We start from the raw sequence: 12,497 nt of genomic DNA, 5'->3' as shown, positions 1-12,497 counted from the left end.
ATTCTGCAAGGTGAGCAACTTGTTAATTCTCTTGAGTTGGCTTTAAAAAAGATCCTACTTATACTAGTTTTCTTAATTAAAGAAGTCCAAAGAGGATCTTTTTAATTTTTAAGCTCAGGAAGAAGTTTATTAGAGGAAAAAAGCTCGTGCTATGAATTTGGTTGAAGGTGATAACAACACTATGTTTTTCCATGCTCTGGTTAAGAGAAAAGGGTTAAAAACCCTATCAATAAGATCCAAAGAGAGGATGGGTCTTTTACTAAAAATTATATGGAAATTGTTAATTTAGATGTGATTCATTTTCAAGCCAGGTTTAAAAAATTTTTTACTCCTGATCACATTATCAATTATATTGAAAATGTTTATTATTCTATTATTGTTAATGGCACTAATAATGGTTTCTTCAAAGCTTCTCACAGGTTAAGGCAAGGTGATCCTATCTCCCCGGTTCTCTTTATTATTGCTACTGAGTTTGTTTTTAGGGGTCTTAATAACTTATTTGATGCCAATCCTGGCCTTTATTTTAGAACTTTGGGAGGATTTCCTCTATCTCACTTATGTTTTGCTGATGATTTTATTGTATTTTCTAATGGGTCTATTAAAAACATTAGGAAGCTTATGGATTTATTTTACCATTTGAGAGGATAAGTGGCTTATCCATTAACAAAAATAAAAGTTGTTTCAATGCCTCTAAGAGAGTTTTGAATGATTGTATTTTATCTATTAATAATCTTACTGGCTTTCTCATGCTCAATTGCCTATCAAATATCTTGGAGTTCCTATTTTCTTTGGTAGGAGATCATTCTAGCGACACGGATGACACGTGGAGTCATCTGATTCACGGGATCAAAATAGCACGGTGGCGATAATCATTGGAAATGATTGCACCGCTGCATAATTATTATCGTTGGATTTAAATAGCGATGGGACCAACACGCTATTCACATAAACAAGTCAGCACGAATCCATAGCCGTTTGTTCCTCTGCCTTTTGACAAGAATGGCTCTGATCGAGACAATTGATGAAATGATTGGAGGAGCGGACCGTGGGGGTTGATCTAGCGATTAAAGGACATGATTTGAACCATTAATCAAGAGATCAATGATCCAGATTGAGTCTAGTTCATGCATCTTAACTTAAACCCTAAAAATTAAATAAAATGCTCGTTCTCTTGATCCAGACAATGAAATACCATGAAATTTTAAACATGGAGATGTAAGAAAAATTATTGGTTTTATTTTTTTTACTTTTAAAAAATGGTTATTCGAGAAGTTATTTAAACTAAAGTGTTCTAACCTAGGATTTAGGATTTTTGACTTTATAAGGGATGGCTGGGACCTTTTATAGAATTATTTCATTTATAGACTACTCACGCTGCATTTTGTAGAAGAATACTTGAGCTAATAATGCCTGGATCGAAAGATATGGCCACTTGGATGAAAACACAAAGGCTCACCAAAAAAGTGGTCGCAGGCAATTCTGACCGGTGTGGATTTGGTCGGGAAGGCTTAAGGGACTCTTGGGGAGCTCAAACAAAAAGTGAGAGTAGCTGGAGGGGCTTGAAAAATGGAGAGAGAATCATAGGGTAAGAATGAAGCTTCATTTTAAGTTTTCACCCTAATCAAAGGTCCTTGCCCATCATGGATGGTTGAGATCATCTAGAAGGCTTCCTAGGATGTAGCCAAAGGTCCAGGGGGAAAGTTGGGAGCAACAATAAACAAGGACAATAGGACAACCACATGGAAAGCTCTCTTGGTCCCCTCATGGGCACATGGAAGTTATGGGAGCCATTAGATTTTAATATAATAACTGGGATAAACCCTAAGAAGCTTCTAGAGGCTAGTTAAATAGCTAGGGTGATTTAGATTAGAGGGGATTAATTTATATGGGGTTTTGACTAAGTTTGACCCATCCTTAGCCTTGGTTTGAATTTTTTAGCAGTCCACATGCCATGTGGCTACTGAGGTTGCATGGGTAGAATGTTTGAGCTGTTGGAATGATAGGTTGAAGAGGGTTTGATGCCTAGGAATAAGGCTTGAAGATAAGGAAGGGAGTTTAAGCTAGTTTTACAAAGTCTAAAGGTGTTGACATGGTTACAATAACCATGGATTGACTCATGTCATACCAAGGGATATTCAAGATGTTAAATAAAGTGGATTCAAAGGTTCTCAAATCAACGAGGCTTAACATTTGAGTGGAAAGGTGTATTGAATACATGGCTTTGATCATAGGTCAATGTTTGACCATGTCAAATCAAGGTGACTTGGCTTCAAATAAGTTTGAATGGATTTGACTCAAGTTTTGAGATGGGTTTGAAAAGTTATGGGATTTGATTTGATCAAATGGGTTGGAATAACTCATTTAAAGTTTTAAGGGGTACTTTGGTCAACATAGGTTGACTTGGTCAATTAAGTTGACCCAAGGGGTAGGTTTGGACTTGATAGGTTTGAAATGATATTTGAAGTTTATTGGAGGAATTTTCAAAGGTCAGGAAGGTCAATTCAGTCAAAATGATTATTTAGACCATAAAGGGTATTTTGGTCAAAATAGGCTAACCTGGTCAACTAGGCTCGACCAGGGTCTAGGTCCATTACACTCCTAATGGTGATTATGATTCATTGGAAGAGGTTTTGAGGTTTGATTTGAAAATTCCAAGCTTAAGTTTGGAGAAAACATCAAAATTGCCCTTAAGGGGCATTTTGGTCATTTTGACCCCTGGTCAACTAGGGGTCAAAATTTGTCCACCAAAATGCTGTTTAATGCTCAATGAGTCATAATCAAGGGTTTGGAATTAGTTGGAGGCATTGGAGAAAGCTCCAAGGTCAAGATCCATTGAGTGGTAGGTTTAGTGGCATAGGATGTAAATATTTGAAGGTTTTATAGCATTTGGGTTTCAATTCAATTTTTAGGGTTAGAGACCTTAGATTGGGCTCAAATTTAGAGGATTGCCTCTAAAGATATTTCCTATCAATATGCAATTGATAGACTCTGAATCAGAGGTCATTTGACTGGGTTTTGAAGTGTTTGAAAATTTAATGGAAAAGACTTTCACGACATAGCCTTTTACCCTTGAATTTTAGTTTATATTATGGGTTTGATCTAGAATTTTGATTTGATTTATTGAATTTGAATTATGCTCATCACTCATAACCATATGAGTTATTATGAATGATTGGATAGGATTAAAGCTATATCAGAGACAAGATTAAGGTTTGAACTGGAGTTTGGATTTAAACTTAATTGGGTTAAAGTCTGCATGGATTTTAAGCTTGAATTGATTTGAATTTGAATTAATTGAAGTCTAGATTGGTTTAAGATTTGAATTTATCAAAGGTCTAGATTTATTTGAATTTGGATTGGTTCTAGAATCTAGAGGACTCTAAGATCTAGAATCTAAAAGAGTTCTAGGGCCTGGATAGATCTTAAAGTCTAGAATCTAAAAGGATTCTAGAGTCTAAGAAAATCCTATGGTATGGGGACTAAAAGAATTTTAGGACCTTGTGTGGATCTTAGGGTCTAGATTCTAGAATGTTACTAGGACCTAAAATAGATCCTAAGGTTTGAAGTTTAGAATGATTCTTGGACCTAGATAGATCCTAAGGTTTGAATTCTAGAAGGATCCTAGAGTCTAGATTGGTATGGAGATTAAATTAATATGGGGTCAGGATTAATCAAGAGTCTGGGTGGGTCCCTAGTGACCTCATATAAAAATGAGGTCACAAATGGACCCCCAATATGTGTAATATAATGTAGTTCTATTGCACATATTGGAGTTGATCTAATTCAAAGGTCAAGAATAAGGGTTTGATCCTAAGGAAATGAAAAGTTTATCCCTGGGGAATCGAGGTTTGAATTGATATTAGGGTAGTGTTGTAGAGGGCATACTCTACCGCTAGTGAGTCAAATACTAAGGGAAGAAGAGGTTTATCCCTAGGGATTTGGGGTTTGAATTGATACTAGGGTAGTGCCACGGATGGCATTCTCTACCACTAGTGTCTCTAATCCTAAGGGAAGGACAAATCTATTCCTAAAGGAAAAGAAAGCCTGGGCGATCATAAAGGAAGGAAGAATTCCTAAATATAGAGGATCAAGATTGGGTTTGATTCTAAGGAAAGAAAATTCTAATCTTAGAAGATTGAATTTGGATTTTATTATAAGGGAAGGGAAGACCTAACCCTAGATGATTGAATTTGAAATTTGGTACTAGGGTAGTGCCACTAAGGGCGTACTATACCACTAGCAGATCTAGTCCTAAGGGAAGGGAGTGCCTAAAACCTAAGGAAGAGAAGGCTGAATGATCATATAGGAAGGAAGAACTCTTAACTATAGAGGATCGAATTTGAATTGATACTATGGTAGTGCCACAAGGGGTGTACTCTACCACTAGTGGGTCTAATCTTAAGGGAAGGAGGAAACCTAACCTTAAGGAGTAGAAAATTGAATTATTATATAGGAAGGAAGAAATCCTACCTATAGAGGATTGAATTTGAATTTGGTACTAGGATAGTGACATGAGGGGAGTACTCTGCCACTACTAGATCTAATCCTAAGGGAGGAAAGAACCTAACCTTAAAGAGAAGAAGGCTTGGATGATCGTATAGGAAGGAAGAATTCCTAACTATAGAGGATCAAATTTGAATTGGATACTAAGGTAGTGCCATGAGGGGTGTACTCTACCACTAATAGATCCAATCCTAAGGGAGGAAAGAAGTACATGTCCTTAAGGAAAAGATGAGTGAATTTAGGAATTTGGAGCTAAAATTAAAATTAGGATGGTGTCACTAGGGGCATACTGTTGAGTCTAGTAATTAGGTTGTTAAGCCTAAGTAAATGTCCCACGGCTACCAAGAGGGGGGTGAATTGGTAGTTTTAAAAATTTTAAACCCTCTTAATAATAAAGTTAGTCTAATCCTAAGGGAAATAAAACACCTAACCCTAAGGAGAAGAATATTAAATGCTCTTGGGAAGGAAGCATTACTTCCCATAAAATATCGGGCCTAAAATTTGAATCTAGGATGGTGCCACGGAGAGCGTGCTCCATCACTAGTGGATGTAATCCTAAGGAGAGAAAGCACGATGACCCACATCAATCCTTAAGAAAAAGAAAGCTAGAGGACCCTGTGGGAAGGAAGCATTGCTTCCCATGAGAGATTAGATCTAAATTTTGAAAACTAAGATGGTGTCATAATGGGCGTGATCCATCACTAAAAAATCTAATCCTATGGAGAGAAAGCATGATGACTAAAATCTATCCTTAAGGAAGAGAAAATAAGATGATCTTGTGGGAAGGAAGAATTGCTTCCCATAAAAGATCAGATTTGGAGTTTGAAACTAGGATGGTGCCAAAGAGGGTGTGCTACATCACTAGAAGATCTAATCCTAAGGAGAGAAAGCACTATGACTCACATCTGTCCTTAAGAAAGAGAAAACTGGATGATCTAATGTGAAGGAAGCATTACTTCCCACAAAAGATCATATTTAGAATTTGAAACTATGATGGTACCACAGAGGGCATGCTCCATCACTAGAAGAACTAATCCTAAGGAGAGAAAGCACGATGACTCACATCTATTCTTTAGGAAGAGAATATTTTAAGATCTTTTGGAAAAGAAGCATTACTTCCCATGAAAGATACGATCAGGATTTGAATTTAGGATGGTGCCACAAAGGGCGTTCTCCATCACTAAAGAACGATCTTGTGGAGAGGAAACTTTTTCTCCACAAAATATCAAATTTGGACTTTAAAATTAGGAAGTTGCCACATAGGGCGTGCTCCTCCACTAGTGGGTCTAATCCCAAGGAAAGAAAGCATGATGACTCACACCTGTCCTTAAGGAAAAGAAAACTAAAGATCCTGTGGGAAGGAAGCATTACTTACCACGAAAGATTGGATCTGTATGATTGTATGTGAAGGAAACTTACTCCACACAGAGGATCGGGTTTGGATGATCATATGTGGAGGAAACTTTCTCTACATAGAGGATCGAGTTTGGATGATCATATGTAGAGGAAACTTGCTCTATATAGAGGATCGAGTCTGAATGACCATATATAGAGGAAACTTGCTCCATATAGAAGATCTGGTCTGAAATGATCATATATAGAGGAAACTTACTCTACATAAAGGATCGAGTCTGGATAATTATATGTGAGTTGCAATCCATCACCCCTAGTATGAGGTTTTGATGATGACAAATAATGTCTTCTAATTTACTATTCATTGAATATCTTTTATTTCTACTATACTAACATTTTAGGGAGATCACAAGTTACTCAAGATAATAAGAAGACTCAAGTTTGGGTAGAATATGAGTGTGAGTTTGCAACATTGTAATTTCTTTCTTTATTTTATTTTCTCTTTTCTTGAGTCTGGCCACAAATTGCATGTAAATTTGAGCAACCTTACACACACACAAGGGGAGAGGGTTTCTAAAATGTAGATTTTTTTCTTCTCTGTTAATCGTATTATATGTTTTTCTAACATACTGTACGATCTGATCTGGCTGAAACATATTTCTATGAATAGGTCGTACTATATGACTACGATCGTACTGTACGATGTGTTACTTATAAAAAACTTTAGTCGCAAGATTTAATTTAAGAAAGTTGTATAGCCGTTCGTAATGTACGAAGACCTTCATACTCTACGATGTATTTTGAATACTTAATTAAATTAACCCATGATTAGTGGAATAAATCAAGGATTAATTTTTGATTGGTCATCATACTATACAATGAACCGAGGCAGTTTTTGATTATCCAGGACTTCATCCTGGATGATACCTTTATTTTTCTTAATCATACTGTACGAAGCAGATCGTACCCTACAAAGTACAGAGATGAGTTTTGATCATCCCAAACTTCATCCTGGATGATACCTTGATTTTGACTAATCGTATTGTACGAAGTAGGTCATACCCTACGATGTACAGAGATTAGTTTTGATCATCCTAACTATCATCCTATACAAATAAAAGAGTTTTCCCTATCATACTGTATGAGTTTATATCATATTGTATAAACTTATTCAGAAGTTTTAACCTGTTCGTAAACCTTCATACTAGGATGAAGCTCATTTGTACTAATCGTACTATACGATATGGAATCGTATTATACGATAGTAACGGCTAATTTGAAAATTTTCAAAGTTTTTGGAGCCCGTGTTAAGTATCAAAAAGTTATATTTTTTTGATGTGTGACTATGAGAGGGGAATGTGATTAGAGAGGGAATCCTTGGGAGAGAGCTCTTGAAAATATTTTAGGGTTTGAGAGAGGAAGAAGAGGGTGAGCTTGGTGAGGGAGAAGTAGTGTGAGGGAGATCACATTAAACTCTATTCTTGCTGGACTTTGTTCTTCCTGTGGCCCTAAAAGATCTTGTGGGAGGCTCTCTGAGGTGGATACACTTCTACATCTGTGTCCTCTAAGGTACTCTGCCTTCTCCAGGAGGGAAAAAAATGAGAAGGTACGCTGCCGTCGCCAGGAAGGTGACAAAGCGCTTGGCACTACGCCACACCGGATTGGTGAAACTTTGTCTTATAAGGGCTTCTCCGCCTTACCGAGGGGACAGAAGGAGAACTATAGTTTTGTAATGAAATTTTGGAGTGGAGGACTCCGGGGAGTGGACGTAGGTCAAGTGATCAAACCACTATAAAATCTTTGGTGTAATTTTTCCTTTACCACTTTTATTTTTGTTTGCATTTTATTTTTATTATATTTGCTTGGTGATAATTATGGTAAAAATCATTACTGTAAATTGTGTTAAAGTACTTTCTTCCACATTAAATTTTTATGATTAAAATTTAAAAATAAAAAAAAAATATTAAAACTCCTATTTAGGATTTTTTTATTGCTACAATTTTCACAATTCACCCCCCCCCCCCCCCCCCCCCCCCCTCTTGGCGCATCTATTAATTTCAATGTGGAGGAAACTTACTCCACATAGAAGGTCAGGTCTTGAATGACATGTGTAGAGGAAATTTTCTCTACACAGAGGATCAAGTCTGTATGATCATATGTAGAGGAAACTTGCTCCACATAGAAGGTCAGGTCTAGAATGATCAACTCTTGAGGAAACTTGCTCTACATAAAGGATCAAGTATGGAATGATCGTGCGTAGAGGAAACTTGCCCTACACAGAGCATCGAGTTTGATTTTTGGAATTTGAGATTTGAATGTTTTTTGAATATGAATTTATTTGATTTTAAATTTGAAGATGTTTGAATTTGAAGTTTGATTTTGAATTTGAAACTTGATTTAATGAATTTGAATTTGAAGGTTTTTGAATCTATGTTTTGATTTGATTTTGAATTTTGAATTTTGAATTTGATTTTAAATATGAATTTTGAAGTTTTTAATGTTTGATTTTGAATTGAGAAAGTTCCTAAATCCAAGATATTTAAAGAATTTTTATTGACTTTGAACCTGATACTCATATGGCATGGAACTTCTTGAAGAGCCGCCCTGACTTTTGAAGTTATCAGGTGGCATCCTTTATGGTTGATCAATTAATGTTTGAAATTTTCTCAAAGACCAACTCTACAATTAAAAGAAAAGTCTTTTATTGGTTCAAACTCTCCCACTGATCTCACGATAGGCTAAGACGGGCATCTGAAGAACCTAGAACAAGCTCCTTCTTAGAAGGTTCTAAGCCACACTATCTTATCACGAGCTTGAACTAGTAAAACTTTATATGATTCTGAGTTTTACTGAGCCTTAAAAAAAATGTTGTGTAAGTCCTCTAGTTCCTCCAGTTGGAGTCGGGCACTCTGCTCAGCCGAGGTTTGATTTTGAATAGTAATTCCCAACATTGTAATATACTCCTCTAGTGGGGTTGATCTTGGACCCAGCATAGAGTATAATTTTGTTAACAAGGCCTTGAAGGAAAAGATGCCTCTGTGTGAGGACTCACACACATTCCTCAAGGATAGGGTTTGAAATTTTATCAAGAGTAGACGATTCATTCATTTTATTGGAAAATTTTCTCTAGCTATTTGGACCATGTCAGAACTACAAGCAGGAACAAATTCAGCTTTGAAAGTGAGAAGTTAAGTCAATTCCAACTAAACTTGAATGATTTAAGTTTTGTTAACCAGACTAAGTTTCACATAAACTAAACTGGGGTCTCCCTTAAATATTTTTGAATTAAACTTAATTTCAAAGGGTTTAAGCTGAAGGGAGAAATTCAATCTTTTCAATTCTCTTATTGGAGAATCTGGATTTTTTTTTGTATCTAATAGTCTATCCATGCATGCTGGAGAATCTAGATTCAAGATTTTCCAAAGTCAAGTAGTTAAGGTTGATTGGGTTTTTTGAGATTTAAGGATTTAAAAGAAAGGGAGCCTCTTTCTTTTCAATGATGGCACACATTATGCATCTTTTGATTTCTGGTGCTCTTTGCGCATTTCTTTATTTCTGGTGCACTTTGCTCATTTTTTTTTACTTTTTGATTGATCTTGAGAAGAGGCTTCAATTTCTTCAAAAAACCTTAAAATGACTGTACATCTTTTGAATGTTGGGATTATATCTCAAATAAAAATTTTATTTAAATTTTGAGTAAAAAAAATTTATCATACCCTCACGAGCCTACGCATATCCAGGCAAAAACAAAATCAACACATAAATGCCAAAAAACTAAGAAAAGCATGCAAGATCCTTTATGCAAGGAAAGTAAATAAAACATAAATAAATATAATTAATTCCTTAAAATAATGTTTGTAGGAAAATGCCCCATTTATTATAATCCAAAATTATAGAAATTTAAAGTGGTTGGGCACCACTTACTACGAACCCAAATTCTAATCCTAAGATAGACACAAGTAGACTTTGAGTGAGATATTCTTCTATCTTCAACTCCCCAGTATTCTCCTTTACAAACTCAATTGCTTCCTAGTATGCTTTGAGTGAGTTTATTCTTCCCACTTTGGGTAGTAAAGTGATCCAAATTTGGGCTTCAAAATGGAAAAGTACTATCCCCCTATAGAAAACTGAGTGAGCAGTCAGAATGATCCTAACCTATGGGTAAACTATCACCCATCACATCATCAATTCACAAAGTATAGTAAAATTAAATAAACACTCACATAAAATATTTAATTCACAACATGCAATAAAATATCAAAAACCCCAATACATAATAGTAAAGTAAATACTGGCCTAGCTAAGACTAGATTTGGTTGTCCTAGTATATAAAGGGTGCGTAAAAGGTCATGTGGCTGAGGTAGATCCTAAGCTAGGTTATTTGTTAAAGTTTTATAACAATTGTCTTTGTATCAAAGGAAAGATTTATGTTTGAAGTTAGGTATTAGTGTGTTAAAGCTTAACTTATGATAGGTTTTAGTGATTAATTGATTGAATATGTTTAATTAATTAAATATTAAAGGGTTAATAAATTTTAATTAAATTGATTAGTGAATTTTTTTTAGATCAAATTGATTTATTTTTTCCATCAACTGATATTTGGTGTTGTGCCACCAGGCTCGGGAAACCAAGCCTCACTAGAACACGTAGCCTCATAGCTTGGAGTAGTTCATCCTAAAAACCTTGTTGATGTAGTTAGGTTAAAGATATTAATTTTATTAAATAATTGAGAATAATTTGATTTTCAGGATTTACACTCCACTAAATTCATCCGTGGTATTATGCCACCGAGCTCGAGGAACCAAACCTTCTCAGGACACGTAGTCCCGTAGCAGCCCAGAGTAGTCCATCCTAAAAACTTTATCTCTAGAGTGGTTGTTGCATATTAGAATATTAGTTAAATATTTTTATTAATAATATTGAAGTTTTCTAGAATTTTAATAAATTATTAGATTTTTTAGAATTATTGGAATTATTTAATAAAATTAATTAAGGGTAAAAAAGTTAAGTCTTTAAATTAAAGTTAATTTTGAAGATTCTAGATTTTAAATAAATATTATACATTATTATGAGTAGTTAGACTATTATTTTGATTAATTTGGATTTTTTTTATAAAAAGTTATGATTTTTAAAAGTTTAAAGCTAGATTTGAACTACGGTTGATCAAAAAGTTGTCTATTTGACTTTGAATTAATTTTGTGGGTTAGATGTTTTTAGCAAATATTAGATTTTAATTATATTTAAATGGATTTAAGTTTGATTGAATTGTATTTTTTAGAATTAATTATGATTTTTACAAAATGTGGACATTTTTGAAATTTTTAGAATTGCCTTAATTGAGGGGATTTTTAGATTTTGATCCAAATTAGTCCCAAACCTCTTTTATTCACTCCCAAATGTCTGAAATGTTGTAAGGAGATATTTAAAAGCATTTAGGAATTTTTTTTGAAAATTTTTAAATATTTTAAATTAAATAATTAAATTATTTATCTATTTTCCTTAAAAGTAAAATTATATTAAATTAATGGTCTAATCATAAGGATTTTATTATTTCTCAATTGAGAGTTTAATTTTGTGTATTTTGATATTTCATTTGAATTTTTTTTGGTTTATTTGAATTTATTATGAAATTTTGAAGTTTTAGGCTTATTATAATAGTTCATTAAGGTTATTTGCACTTAGGTCCTAATAAATTTCAAGATCAGCAAACTCTTAATCTAAATGGGATAATGTCACTATATTTGAGTGTCATAGATTCTACCCCTATTAGACATATGACCTAGTCCCTAAAATTTTCTAAATAATCTAAGCCTATTTTCTAGATTTTGTCCTTATGTATGTCACTAGGTTGATTGGGCTTAAATGAAAGTTCAACTAACCCTTAGAAAAAACACATATAAATGCACAAATATCACCCCCAAGTACTTAGAACTAGGAGGGCCTAGAGCTAAGTGCATGTGTGCATCCTATACATGCAAGAATTTTAAGATAATTAACATAAATAGTGCCTTGATTAGTGAATAGTAGGAACACATCTATTCACTAATCCCTCCCCACATTATATTCATCCAAAGTGAAATATGTTTGAAATTTCAAAACCTCACCCAAGTTTCTTGAGATTTAACCTATATAATTTTAAAATTAATTTTTATTTAGGAAAATAACTTAATTTTAGATTTTTATAAAAAATTTAAATATTTTAAAATAAATTTTAAACAAATCTCAAAATATTTTAAAATAATTTGGAACAAGGGTTTGATAATTTTTAATAATAGGAATAATTTAAAGTAAAAATTTTGGAATTTTAAAGAAATCATTAACATTTAAGTTGAATTTTAACAATAAGTTAGTATTTAAACATTTAATTAATTTAAATTATCCAAGATAATTAAAATATTCAAAATAAAATTTTAATTTTAATATAGGTAAATATCTCTCTCTGATTTTTTTAATTTAAAATAATATTATATTTTTAATATTTTAAAACTATTTAATTAGATATTCAATTAATGTTTAAAGAATTTAAATAATTAGGGATTAATTGAAAATATTTTAGGCCACTTTTAATTTTACTCATATATTTAATATATTGAAATTAAAATAAAATTTTACTCATATATTTAATATATTGAAATTCTATC

The sequence above is a fragment of the Dendrobium catenatum genome, unplaced genomic scaffold (genome assembly GCF_001605985.2).
Source record: "Dendrobium catenatum unplaced genomic scaffold, ASM160598v2 fragScaff_scaffold_1405, whole genome shotgun sequence".
In the NCBI taxonomy this organism is placed as follows: domain Eukaryota; kingdom Viridiplantae; phylum Streptophyta; class Magnoliopsida; order Asparagales; family Orchidaceae; genus Dendrobium; species Dendrobium catenatum.
Note: the sequence above shows the minus strand (reverse complement) of the source record.